Genomic DNA, 13,466 nt, shown 5'->3' with positions numbered 1-13,466 from the left:
TCAATCCAAGTCTATGTCCTGAGACTGCGAACCTGGTGAAACAGCCATAAGCTTCATCCTCTTATTGCTCTGAGTGAATGTAGGTCACTGATTTCCTCCCCTGGTCCTCCATAAGAGCAGTTTAGGGTGCTTTCACTGGTAAACATTTCATTGTCATAGAACCATGTTAGGTAATAACAGAAGTAATGACAAAGGAGCGAGTCATCTGGTCCTGTTAGGTTCATTAAAAGTCTTTTAATAATAAGCGGGGTAGAGTGATGTTGCCAAAGAGGGGGCAGGGTCCTGGTTGTAGGAATTAGTAAGTGGCTTAAAAATGTCACGCGAGTGTATGATCCTCGGTTCTTTGTCTCGTCACAACAAAGATTTGGAGCAATGGACATTAAAGCCCTCGGTGCATCACGGCTCTCGGGTCTTGGACAAACCATGTTACAGCTCTTAGGCAAATCAGTGTTACAGCTCCATTTTATTTAGAAGATAGCAGGAGAATCCAAGACTCAAAGAGAAGAGAGTGGAGGAGTGCGTAGGGGGAGGGAGAGAGAGAGTGTGGGGGGAGAGAGAGAGAGAGAGAGAGAGAGCGTGTGCGCACACGGGAGAGAGAGTACCAGAGAAAGCGCTTTGGCTCCTCCTTTTATATGTTTTTCCCTCCACCTGGGCCTGCCCTATGCAAATTGGGCTTAGCCAGGAGTGCTGTTTGTTCTGTTTGTTCTGCCTGAAGTCTTCGCTCTGGTCCTTGGACCTTCCTTGTCTTTTAGCCACCACCATTTTGGACTCCTTTTCCCAATTCTACCTACCTAACATTCCCCCCTCAAGAGATGGGAGGCCCAATTCTTTGGAAATAGGGGTGTTGAGGTCTTTCTGGCTACTTCCTGCTGAACTGGGGCGGCGAGGGGTATTGGGCCTCCCGCTCTTGGTAGTCTCAATCCTCAGAGTCCTTATAGCAGTGTCCAAGGGTGTGTGATATTTTCCGTGGTCAGCTGTAGTTTTATATCTTTGTTGAACTGGCACTGCATGTTGTAGCTGGTTGACCTGGGCAGAGACAAAACAGGTTAGACAATTGACAGTGCATAGAATAATCATAAGCATCATCAATATAGCATAACAAGGACTAGAAGGGACATTGGTCAATTTTAAATTCACATGGCCAGGATGGCTCAAGTCCCTCCTTGTTCAGGGATCAGAAGATCTATCTCCTGTCTGTTTTGGAGTACAGTCTCTGTCAAGCTGTGTTGGCTCCTTAGAGTTATCCTGAGAAATCTTATCCCCAGAAACCAGATTTTGGGGGTGTTCATTAGAATGGCACTCATTGGTAGTTCTGAATAGGTATTTGAGATCTCCCAGGGGCTCACAGGTTTATCGAGTGTCCTCTTCTGTTTTCTTCATGCTTGACTCATGAGTAGTGAATCCAGGAGTCATGTCCTGGTACCTTGACTGCTGTGGGGGTAGAAAGTATTACAGGGTAGGGGCCCTTCCATGTGGGCTGGAGTTGAGCCTTTGGGGACGCATCTTTCCAGACTTTAATTAGGACTTGAGTCCCTGGAGCATATAGTGGTGACTCTTTAGAATCTTTTGGGTCCTGGTTCATACCCCACAAGCGTATATCCTGTTGGAATTGCCCAATGGCCATGGTATAAGACTGGAGGGTCTGAACCTCTGGATCTAGGAAGAGGTCATTGACATAAACAAAAGGTCTCCCATATAGCATCTCATAAGGACTAAGACCAACCTGTTCCTTCGGGGCAATGTGGGTACAGAGGAGAGCTATTGGTAAAGCCTCCTTCCATCCCAGGGAGGTCTCTTGGGTTATCTTTTTTATCACTGATTTTAAGAATTGATTGGCTCTTCCTACTTTTCCTGAAGATTGAGGCCTTCAGGCACAATGGAGATAATAAGTAATGCCCAATGCTTTCGAGACTCCTTGGGTGACCTTAGAAGTCAATGATGTCCCATTGTCACTTTGTAATGACCTGGGCAGACCAAATCTTGGAATGATTTCATGGAGCAGTTTTTTTACCACCTCCTCAGCCTTCTCAGTCCAGGTGGGAAAGCCTTCAATCCATCCTGTGAATATATCTATCATGACTAATAGGTAGTTATACCCTTGAGAAACTTGCATCTGGTTGAAGTCCATCTGCCAGTCCTCTCCTGGGTAGGCACCACGTTGTTGGATGGGCTGGGCCAGCTGGGGTCTTCAAGCTCCTTGGTGGTTATTTAGCTGGCAAGTGGGACAAGAGGAGACCACCTGTCTTATAGTTGTTTGGAGGCCTGTTCCTCTGAAGGACCTTTCTAGTAATCTTTGGAGGGCCTTTTCTCCTAAATGAGTAGTGGCATGTAAGTAGTTAACCAACTTCCATTGGAGGTTTCCAGGAAGAAAAAGGAGTCCCTCCTTTTGGAACCACCCCATATGATCTTCTTGAAAGCCCTCGCTCTTAGCTTTAAGAGTCTCACCTCCAGTATATGAAGGAGTTTTTGGCAAATTAGTCTGTGGAACTAAGGTGGCAATCCCTATTAGGTCATGGTTCTGTAATGCTGCTCTCCTAGCTGCCTGATCAGCTGCTTGGTTCCCTCGTGCCAATCCCATGTTCCCTTTTTGGTGTCCTTTACAGTGGGAGAATGAAACCTCAGTGGGCAGATGGACTGCCTCCAAGAGTCAAAGAATCTGATCACCATATTTGATTGGGGACCCTTGGGTGGTCAAGTGGCCCCTTTCTTTCCAAACAGCCACATGTGCATGTAGCACCAGAAAGGCATACTTGGAGTCAGTGTAAATGGCTATTCTTTTTCCTTTTCCCAGCTCTTAAGCTCGAGTCAGGGCAGAGGCTTAGCCTCTATGGTCTCAAAATTGGAGACTACTGCATACCCGGCTCTTCTTTTTCCATCCAAGACAAAGCTGCTTCCATCAGTGTACCAGATTTCCTCAGGATTGGTCAGAGGATCTTCTGACAATCCCTCTCGGGGTTTTGTCTAGTGGTCCAAGGTTTCTAGACAAGATGAAATGGGAGAGAGCCCTCGGGGGTAGGTAGGAGGGTGGCTGGGTTAAGAACCTCACAAGGGGATATAGTGAAGCCTGGATTTTCCATCAGCATTACTTGATATCTGAGGATTCTTTGATCAGACATCCATAAATGGCCTCTCCCATCTAGGAGTTGTTTTACATGGTGGCTGGTAAAAATAGTTAGTTTGCCCCCAAAGGAGAGTTTTAAAGCATCTTCTATCATGATTGCAATAGCTGCAAGATTTCGAAGGCAGGGGGGCCAACCTCAGGAAGTTGGATTGAGCCTCTTGGATAAGTAAGCTACAGGCTGGTGCTCATATCCCAACCTTTGAGTTAACACTCCCAAGGCTATTCCCTCTCTTTCATGGACATAAAGTTGGAATGCTTTTTCTGCGTCTGGTAACCTCAAGGCAGGTGCCTGAGTTAAGGCCTGTTTTAGTGTAGCCTCTGCCTTCTTTTGAGGAGTTCCCCACATCAGTGGGATTGAATCATCTCATTCCTTTAAGCTTTCATATAAAGGTTGGGCAATTAGACCATAATTGGGTATCCAGATTCTACAATAACCAGTTAGCCCCAGGAAAGCTTGCAATTGTTTTTGAGTCGTGGGGGAGGGCAACTGGAGGATTCCTTGTACCCGATCAGAGGACAACCTCCTGGATTTTGTGTAATCTGAACTCCCAGGTAAGTTCCGAGCCTCTCTTTTGAGAGGATATTTTTTCCGGTTAGGAAACCGAGTGGGATCTCAGAGGACAATGATGACTGGTTCAGCTTGATGGTCCCTGATCCCACACCTGGGGGTTAATTTTGTCTTCCCATAGTTTTTGGTCCCTCTCTATTGAAGGTGTAATGGGTTCTTCAGTAGTAACCAGGAGCTGTAGAGCTCTAGGGGCTGAAAAACTTCCCATCACAAGGGTGGTCCCCAGTTTAGTGAGTATATCTCTTCCCAATGAGGGGGTAGGACACTCAGGGACCAGCAGAAACTGGTGGGAAAATATTTGTCCATCCCAGTAACAAAGAAGTGCTTGGGTGAGTCTTTTAGTAGTTGCTTTTCCTGTAGCACCCAAAATGGTACAGGTTTGGGAGGAGAAGGCTCCGGAGCAGGAGATCAAGACAGAGTAGGTAGCCCTTGTGTCAACCAAGAAATTCTAGGACCTACCTGCCACATCCAGTTGCACACTTGGCTCCAGCCCCGTGATGGTTATCTGTGACAGGCGGGCTGGCTGGAGCAGGCCGCTTCAGTCTTCTTGAACCATCGTGAGGGTAGGCTTGGCGCTTGACCTTGAGGCTCTTGGGTCCCGAGAGCAGAGTGCCACCCAATGTCCGAGTAGATGGCATTTGTGGCAAGCCATTCTAGGAGACTTGTCACGGTTTGGACACTCTTTGGCCCAATGCCCCGCCTGTCTACAGATCAGGCATCTGTCTCATGCCTTGTCCTTCAAGGACTCGGGGTTTGCCATAGGGCTTCTCTGGAGGGCGGCCAGCATCTGGGCATGCCTTGTCTTTTTCTTTCTCTCCTTCTCCTGGGCCTTGGCCTCCTTCTCCTGTTCTCTGTTATAAAAGGTATTGGTGGCTGTCTGGACCATCTCATCTAAAGAGGCAGCAGGGTCCTGCTGTTGTAGTTGCTGTAACTTAATTCTGATATCTGATGCACATTGAGACAGGAATTTGTCCTTTACAATCACCCGGCCCTCGTAAGAGTCTAGGTCCAGATTGGTAAACTTTTGGAGTGCCTCTTTTAGCCTCTCCAGAAAGGCAATGTGGTTCTCATTGGGTTCCTGAGTTATTGCTGAGACTGGGCACAGTCCCACAAGTAATAGGCTTCTTTATGTTTCCATGGGTGGACTTCCTTAGTGGTGAGTCTTTCTGAAGCTTATCCTACCCAGAACTGTTGCAACCTGAGAGCCAGGCGTCCCCGGGTCAGGGTGCAGATCCCCAGGCAGGCTGAGGCGTGACAGCTTCCTAGAGATCGAATCCCCAGGCAGGTCGAGGCGTGACGGCCTCCCGAGGATTGGGTCCCTGGGCAGGTCGAGGCGTGACGACCTCCTTGGACCCCTGGGACTAGAGGATCCCTGAACAGGTTGAGGCGTGGCAACCTTTCAAAGACCGATCCCTAGGCAGGTCAAGGTGTGATGACCTCCTGGGACCCCCCGGACTGGAGTTTGGGCATCCCCAAGATCTCCAGTGTTACCAATGCTGGGTAGAATTAAGAGGTTTGTTTTGCCCACCGTGGACGGGAATAGATATGATGTAAGTTCATCCTACCTAGTACTGTTGCAACCTGAGAGCCAGGCGTCCCTGGGTCAGGGTGCAGATCCCCAGGCAGACTGAGGCGTGACAGGCTCCTAGAGATTGAATCCCCGGGAAGGTTGAGGTGTGACGGCCTCCCGAGGATTGGGTCCCTGGGCAGGTTGAGGCGTGATGACCTCCTGGAACCCCTGGGACTAGAGGATCCCCGAACAGGTTGAGGCATTACAACCTTTCGAAGAACGATCCCTAGGCAGATCAAGGTGTGATGACCTCCTGGGACTCCCCGGACTGGAGTTTGGGCGTCCCTAAGATCTCCAGTGTGACCAGTATTGGGTAGGATTAGGAGGTTGGATATTATAGAGTATTTCCCTCCCAAGGCCAGCTATTTTCTGGTTGTCTCTCCAGAAGATTGTAAAGGCAACCTTGTGGGTCTGGATGGGGCTCAGGAAAAGAGCATGAAACAGGAGGGAAGGGGGCAGAGCACAAACTTTGAAAGAATGACATAGCACAAGGGTATAATATAAACCAATTAAAATCAATTGGGTCCAAGATGACAAGTCAAATTCAAGTAAACCTTAATCCCCAGTCTATAAGCCAACAGACACACCCAGAGGTGGCAGGACAGCTCCAAGGCACAAGGTCAAAAGAGGGAGGAGTGGGTGGTTCCCCAATGGCTGAGATGATCCTCTCACTCACTAGCATATGAATTCCATCCCCTCACAAAACCTAGCCAGGCCTAACTCCATGGCCCTCGGCAATGGTTCACACCCTGAAGGGTGTCTTCTCTCTGGATCCTAACAAATCTACCTCCTATTGTTTTGTCTCTCAATGAGTTTTTGCAATGAGACATTAGAGCCTGAGTTTCATTAGTTTTGGCCGGGCTTGAGTCCCGTGAAAGAGCTGAAGGACAGGAGGAAAAAGCAGTGGGAAAAGCATGCCAAGGAATCCCCTTCATAGCCCACAGGAAAATTTGCTAAATATCTGACTGGTGCTCACAGTTTCATTGGTCTGATCCTTGGCACAGAGAAGAAAAAGGACAGAAGAGCCCTTACCAGCTTGGGTAACAGCTATGGGGGCTCAGCAGATAGCACCTTTGGGACATGCTGAGGAGTAGCCTCTCCAGAGTCCCTCAATTGTGCCCCTGCCACCCGCCTGTTTGCAGGAGGTTCAAGGAAACAAGAAACAAGAGATTGTGAAGGTCTGTCCAGCCATAGGAGCGAGGACCTCTTACCTTAACCGGAGGTCTTCTGGAATCTGAGACTGGGCCGCGTGAGCTTTCTGCTGAGAGTTCGTTTTTCACTGTCCTGGTTTCCAGCAAGATGGGCCTTCCCCTGAGCTGGGTTTCTTCGCCTTCCACTTCTAGTGTGGGAGCTTCACTGAGTTGGGCTCCTGCTGTGCTTGGCCTCTTCCACGCAGAGGTTGTTTCAGCCAGGTTATATCCGAGTCACAGCACCATATATGTCACACAAGTGTACGTTCCTTGGTTCTTTGTCTTGTCACAACAAAGATTTGGAGCAACGGACATTGAAGCCCTCGGTGCATCACGGCTCTCGGGTCTTGGATAAACTGTGTTACAGCTCTTAGGCAAATCAGTGTTACAGCTCCATTTTATTTAGAAGATAGCAGGAGAATCCAAGACTCGAAGAGAAGAGAGTGGAGGAGTGCCTAGGGGGAGAGAGAGAGAGAGAGAGAAAGAGAGAGAGCAAGAGCGTGCAAGCGAGCGAGCGTGTGTGCACGCGGGAGAGAGAGTCTGAGAGAGAGCGCTTTGGCTCCTCCTTTTATATGTTTTTCCCTCCACCTGGGCCTGCCCTATGCAAATTGGGCTTAGCCAGGAGTGCTGTTTGTTCTGTTTGTTCTGCCTGAAGTCTTCACTCTGGTCCTCGGACCTTCCTTGTCTTTTAGCCACCGCCATTTTGGACTCCTTTTCCCTATTCTACCTACCTAACAAGAACAAACTGAGATGAGGCAGCAGATCAGATGTTCCATAAAAGTGGAGCAGATATTTGATCCGGGGGTATGTTTGTTACTTTAGGAGAAGGGTGGTAAGGGTTTGGGCCAAAATGGCCCACAGGGATAATGCCCAAAGTAGCAAACATTATCCCTGGAAGCCCAATTGCCCTTGAAGGGCTGACACCACAAGATGGACTTCTACCAGGCATTGTGTGCCTGTCAACCACCCTAGCATGTTCACTGAGAAATGCTCTTATTACACATGCTGTAGGAAACATGAAAGAAAATAGCCTGAATATCTAGAGGGATTGGATATTATACAGCATTTCCCTCCCAAGGGCCAGCTATTTTCTGGTTGTCCCTCCAGAAGATTGTAAAGCAGCATTGTGGGCTTGGACAGGGCTCAGGAAAGAGCATGAAACAGGAGGGAAGTGGACAGGCCACAAGTTTTGAAAGAATGATATAACTCAAGTAAAAGTGAAAGTCGCTCAGTTGTGTCCAACTCTTTGCTACCCCATGGACTGTCCACAGAATTCTCCAGGCCAGAATACTGGAGTGGGTAGCCTTTCCTTTCTCCAAGGGATCTTCCCAACTCAGGGATTGAACCCAGGTCTCCAGCATTGCAGGCGGATTCTTTACCAGCTCTGCCATAAGGGAAGCCCAACAGCCCAAGGGCATAACATAAACTGATTAAAATCAAATGCATCTAAGATGAGAAGTCAAATTCAGCTAAATCTTGATCCTCAATCTGCAAGCTAAATGACACACCCAGAAGTGTCAAGAGAGTTCCAAGTCTCTGTAAAAAGACAGAGGAGTAGGTGGTTCTCCAATTGTTGGAATGATCTTCCCACTCATTAGCATATGAAATCATCCAGCTCGCTAAAACTAACCACACCACATTTCATGGCCACCACACTCACCCTCTGCAATGGCCCACACTCTGTGTAGTTTGCTTCTCTCTGAATCTGAACCAATCTACTGCTTACCTATTGCTGTGTCTCTCACTGAATTTTCTTGCAATGAGACATCAAGAGCCTGAGCTTCATTAGGTCCTAAAACCAAGCACCGCACATTTTGTCCAGGCTCAAGCCCCAATCGGATATGACTAAGTGACTAAGCATAGCACAGAGTTCCTGCCACGTGGGTTTGAGTCCCAGTTTTAGGTAATCAGTTTCAAGCACAACTTTCAGAAGTGGAAAGATGATGACCTGCCCAATACTTTATAAGCAGTGGAATAGATGAAGAGAGGAGCTGAAGAATGGGAGGAAAGACCAGTGGGAAAACAAACCAAGGAATCCCCTTCATAACCTGTGGGAAAATCTGCTAAATACCTAACCTGTGCTCACAGTTTCATTGGCCTGATCCTTGGCACAAAGAAGACCAATGACAGAAGACTCTCCACCTGCTTGAGCAACAGCAACTAAGTACCCCTGCCAGAGTCACTCAACTGCACCCACTGATGTTCCTTGTTCACGGGGTTTCAAGGAAACAAGAAATGAGAGATTGAAAAGGAATTAAGATTTTTTTAGCTATATGTCCTTCCAGCCATAAGAGGGAGGTCCCCCTACCTTAACCAGAGGTATTCTGGAATCTGAGACTGAGCCATGTGAGCTTTCTTTTGAGTTAGTTTTTGCTGTCCTAGTTTCCAGCATGCTGGGCTTCTTGTCACTTCCACTGTGCTGGGTTTTCTTTGCATTCAGCTTCCACTGAGGGGACTTTTGTTGAGTTGGGATTCTGCTGTGCTTGGCCCTGCCTCGTGCAGCCCAAGCCCGGGTTGTTTCAGCCAGGTTAAATCCAAGTCATGGCACCATATATGTCAGGGAGTTTGTAATTTCCTCGGTTCTGTCTCGCCATAGCAAAAATTTGAAGCAACATGCGGACCTATGTTACAGCTCAGTTTATGTCAGGGGAGTGTGTAATTTCCCCGGTTCTGTCGCACTGTGTCAAAAATTTGAAGCGATGGATGGACCAGTGTTGCAGCTCAGTATTATTTGGCAAACAAAAGAAAATCTATCCTAAAAGTGTGAGGATGGGCCAATACAAAAGATACGAAGAGAAGAGAGGTGAGCCCCTGGCTCAATTTTGGCTCCTCTTTTTATGTTTTTTCTCCTCCCCCAAGCCTGCCCTAGGTAAATCAGGCTAGCCAAGAGGGCTGTTTGTTTCACCTGAGGTTCTCATTCTGGTCCTCAGACCATCCTTTGTTCTATCTTTGTGGGCTTTTTCCTTTCTTTGTCTTTTAGCCACCGACATTATGGACTCCTTTTTCCTATTCTAACTACCTAACACTTTGAGGCTTTTCATTTGTTGGGTGTTTTGAGGTACCTCTATATAACCTGATGAGTACAGAAATGTATAGTCTTCAACCAACTTTTGTTTGGCAGATTTTTTATTTGCTGGATTTTCCAATATTCTGACTGGCAACTCAGCATCATATCATTCTTGCAACAAGTTTTTCTCCTTCTCTCCATTTTTAAAAACCTTCTTATGTTTATTCTATTTATAATGTCCAATGTTTTCAGCTCTCTTTTGTGAAGCTAATAGGGAAAAGCATGTCGACTTTATTTTTTCCATAACTGGAATTTAGAAGAATATTTTTTGTGGAAAACATTTTTGCCTAGAAGAACTATGAATTTTCATTGAGAGTAGACATAATAGTTTTACCTCAACAATATTATTTATACACTTATTACTGGACAAAGAAGCTGGTGGCATGATTTGAATATGAGTATCAAAAAAAGAGTCCTAAATAATTTAGAGTTAAAAAAGTTAAAACTGATTCTAAGCTGATACTTAAAATATTGAGTCAACTTAGCATAACTAAAATTATACAGTTTTTCAATAGAAAATAGAAAAGCCACAATTGGGAGTCAGATAAAAAATTTTAGTCAGATAAAAAAATCCAAAGCAAAAATCAACACAATGAAACTTAGCTAAAAGAAAATAAAAGGTAATTATCTTTTGTAATTTTGATTACTAGTACTTGTATTGTGGATGTTAATAATTTGTCCTAACAATACCACTCATTTCCCTCATAGACACATATTATTCATGGATAAATTGCTTATATGTATATTTTCTGACAAAATGTGGAGAGTTCTGAAAAAATGTAGTCCACCGCAAAACGGAATAGCAAGCCACTTCATATTCTTTGCCTTGAGAATCCCATCAATGGTATGAAAAGACAAAAAGATAGGACACCTTTCAGTGATTGGTAGGAGACCAATATGCTACTGCAGATCAATGGAGAAATAACTCTAGAAAGAATGAAGAGACAGAGCCAAAGCAAAAACAACATCCAATTGTGGATGTGACTGGTTTTGGAAGTAAAGTCCAATGCTGTAAAGAGCAATATTGCATAAGAACCTGGAATGTTAGGTCCATGAATCAAGGCAAATTGGAAATGGTCAAACAGGAGATGTCAAGAGTTAGTATCAACATTTTAGGAATCAGCAAGCAGATGGACTGAAATGGGTGAATTTAACACAGATGAGCATTATATCTACTACTGTGGGCAAGAAACCCTTAGAAGAAATGGAGTACCCATCATAGTCAACAAAAGAGTCAGAAATGCAATACTTGGGTGCAATCTCAAAAACGACAGAATGATCTCTGTTCATTTCAAAGGTAAGCAATTCAACATCACAGTAATCCAAGTCTATGCCCTGACCAGTAATACTGAAGAAACTGAAGTTGAACGGTTCTATGAAGATCTACAAGAACTTCTAGAACTAACTGCCAAAAAAGATATCCTTTTCATTACTGGGCATGTAATACAAAAGTAGGAAGTCAAGAGATACCTGGAGTAACAAGCAACTTTGGCCTTGGAATACATAATGAAGCAGGACAAAGTCTATCAAAGTTTTGCCAAGAGGGTGCCCTGGTCATAGCAAACACACTCTCCCAAAAACTCAAGAGAAGACTCTACACATGGATGTCACCAGAGGGTCAATACCAAAATCAGATTGATTATATCCTTTGTAGCCAAAGATGTAGAAGCTTTATACAGTTAGCAAAAACATGACCAGAAGCTGACTGTGGCTCAGATCATGAACTCCTTATTGCAAAATTCATACTTAAATTGAAGAAAGTAGGGAAAACCACTAGACTAGTCAGGTATGACCTAAATCAAATTCTTTAGGATTATACAGTGGAAGTGACAAATATTTAAAGGGATTATATCTGATAGAGAGAGTGACTGAAGAAGTGTGAACGGAGGTTTGTGACCTTGTTTGGAAGGCAGAGATCAAGACCATCCCCAAGAAAAGGAACTGCAAAAAGGCAAAATCATTGTCTAAGGAAGCCTTACAAATAGCTGTGAAAAGAGAAGCAGAAGGCAAAGGAGAAAGGGACAGATATATCCATTTGAATGCAGAGTTCAGAGGAATAGCAAGGAGAGATAAGAAAGCCTTCCTGAGGGATCAATGCAAAGAAATTGAGGAAAACAACAGAATGGGAAAGACTATTTCAAGATCACTTGAAGGGATCACTTGATGGGAAAGATCACTTCAAGAAAATTAGAGATACCAAGGGAACATCTCATGCAAAGAAGGGGAACATAAGGAAAGAAATGGTATGGATTTAACAGAAGCATAAGATATTAAGAAGAGGTGGTAAGAATACACAGAAGAACTATACAAAAAAGAGCTTCATGACCCAGATAACCACAGTGGTGTGATCATTCACCTAGAGCCAGACATCCCGGTATGCAAAGCCAAATGGGCCTCAGGAAGCATCACTACAAACGCAGCTAGTGGAGGTGATGGAATTCCAGTTGAACTATTTCAAGTCCTAAAAGTTTATGCTATGAAATTGCTGCACTCAATATGCCAGCAAATTTGGAAAACTCAGCAGTGGCCACAGGACTGAAAAGGTCACTTTTCATTCCAATCCCACAGAAAAGCAATGACAAAGAATGTTCAAACTACTGCACAGCTGCACTTATCTCACATGCTAGCAAATAATGCTCAAAATTCTCCAAGCCAGGCTTCAACAGTATGTGAACCATGAAATTCCAGATTTTAAGCTGGATTTAGAAAAGCCAGAGGAACCAGTGATCAAATTATCAACATTTGTTGGCTCATCAAAAAGGCAAGAGAGTTTCAGAAAAACATCTACTTCTGCTTTATTGACTATGCTACAGCCTTTGACTGTGTGGATCACAATAAACTGAAGAAAATTCATAAAGGGATGGGAATACCAGACCACCTGACCTGCCTCCTGAGAAATCTATATGCAGGTCAGGAAGCAAAAGTTAGAACTGGACATGGAACAACACAGTCTGGTTCCAAATTGGGAAAGGAACATGTCAAGGCTGTATAATGTCACCCAGCTTATTTAATTTATATGCAGAGTACTTCATGCCAAATGCCAGGCTGGATGAAACACAAGCTGGAATCAAGTTTGCCTGGAGAATTATCAATAACCTCAGATATGCAGATGATACCACCCTTATGGTAGAAAGTAAAGAAGAACTAAAGAGTCCCTTGATGAAATTGAAAGAGGAGAATGAATAACTTGGCTTAAAACTCAACATTCAGAAAACTAAGATTATGGCATCCAGTCCCATCACTTCATAGCAAATAGAAAGGGAAACAATTGAAACAGTGGCAGGCTTTATTTTAAGGGGCTCCAAAATCACTGCTGATGGTGACTGCAGCCTTGAAATTAAAAGATGCTTGCTCCTTGGAAGAAAACCTATGACTAAGATAGACAGCATATTAAAGAGCAGAGACATTGCTTTGCAAACAATGTTCCGTCTTGTCAAGTTTTTCCAGTAGTCATGTATGGATATGAGAGTTGGAATATAAAAAAAAGCTGAGCACTGAAGAATTGAAGCTTTTTTTTTTTAAGATGAAAAATATTTTATTTTTTGTGTTTGTGAATTGTGTTAGAGAAGACTCTTGAGAGTCTCATGGACTTCAAGGAGATCAAACCAGTCAATCCTAAAGGAAATCAATCCTGAATAATCTTTGGAAGGATTGATGCTGGAGCTGAATCTCCGGTATTTTGGTCACTTGATGTGAGGAACTGACTCATTTGAAAAGCCCCTAATCCTGGGAAAGATTGAGGGCAGGAGGAGAAGGGGATGACAGAGGATGAGATGATTGGATGGCATTACCAATTTGATGGACATGAATTTGCTGCTGTCCATGGATTCCAAAGAGTTCCACATGACTAAGCAACTGAACTGAACTGAATTACCTTTTCAGAGATTCTTTTCCAAAAGCCTATGCAATGTAGGAAGCAAAATGAATGATTACATTCCCCAGGCTCAGTG

The 13,466-nt window shown here is 44.7% G+C and overlaps 1 long non-coding RNA gene across 1 annotated transcript; it reads right to left on the bottom strand.

The window, feature by feature from the left end:
* Window positions 1-218: 218 nt before the first annotated feature.
* LOC147363095 (uncharacterized) lies at window positions 219-7,180 on the bottom strand. Its single transcript, XR_015135887.1, has 2 exons — window positions 6,471-7,180; window positions 219-1,026 (listed from the first exon to the last, which is right to left on the bottom strand). It is a non-coding gene; the product is annotated as an uncharacterized LOC147363095 (long non-coding RNA).
* Between the last annotated feature and the right edge of the window lie 6,286 nt (window positions 7,181-13,466).

Source organism: Bos grunniens, chromosome 11 (assembly GCF_055505025.1).
Source record: "Bos grunniens cultivar Pamir isolate PY7600 chromosome 11, Bosgru_T2T1.0, whole genome shotgun sequence".
NCBI lineage: Eukaryota > Metazoa > Chordata > Mammalia > Artiodactyla > Bovidae > Bos > Bos grunniens.
Note: the sequence above shows the minus strand (reverse complement) of the source record. Positions and strands in the feature narration are given on the sequence as shown.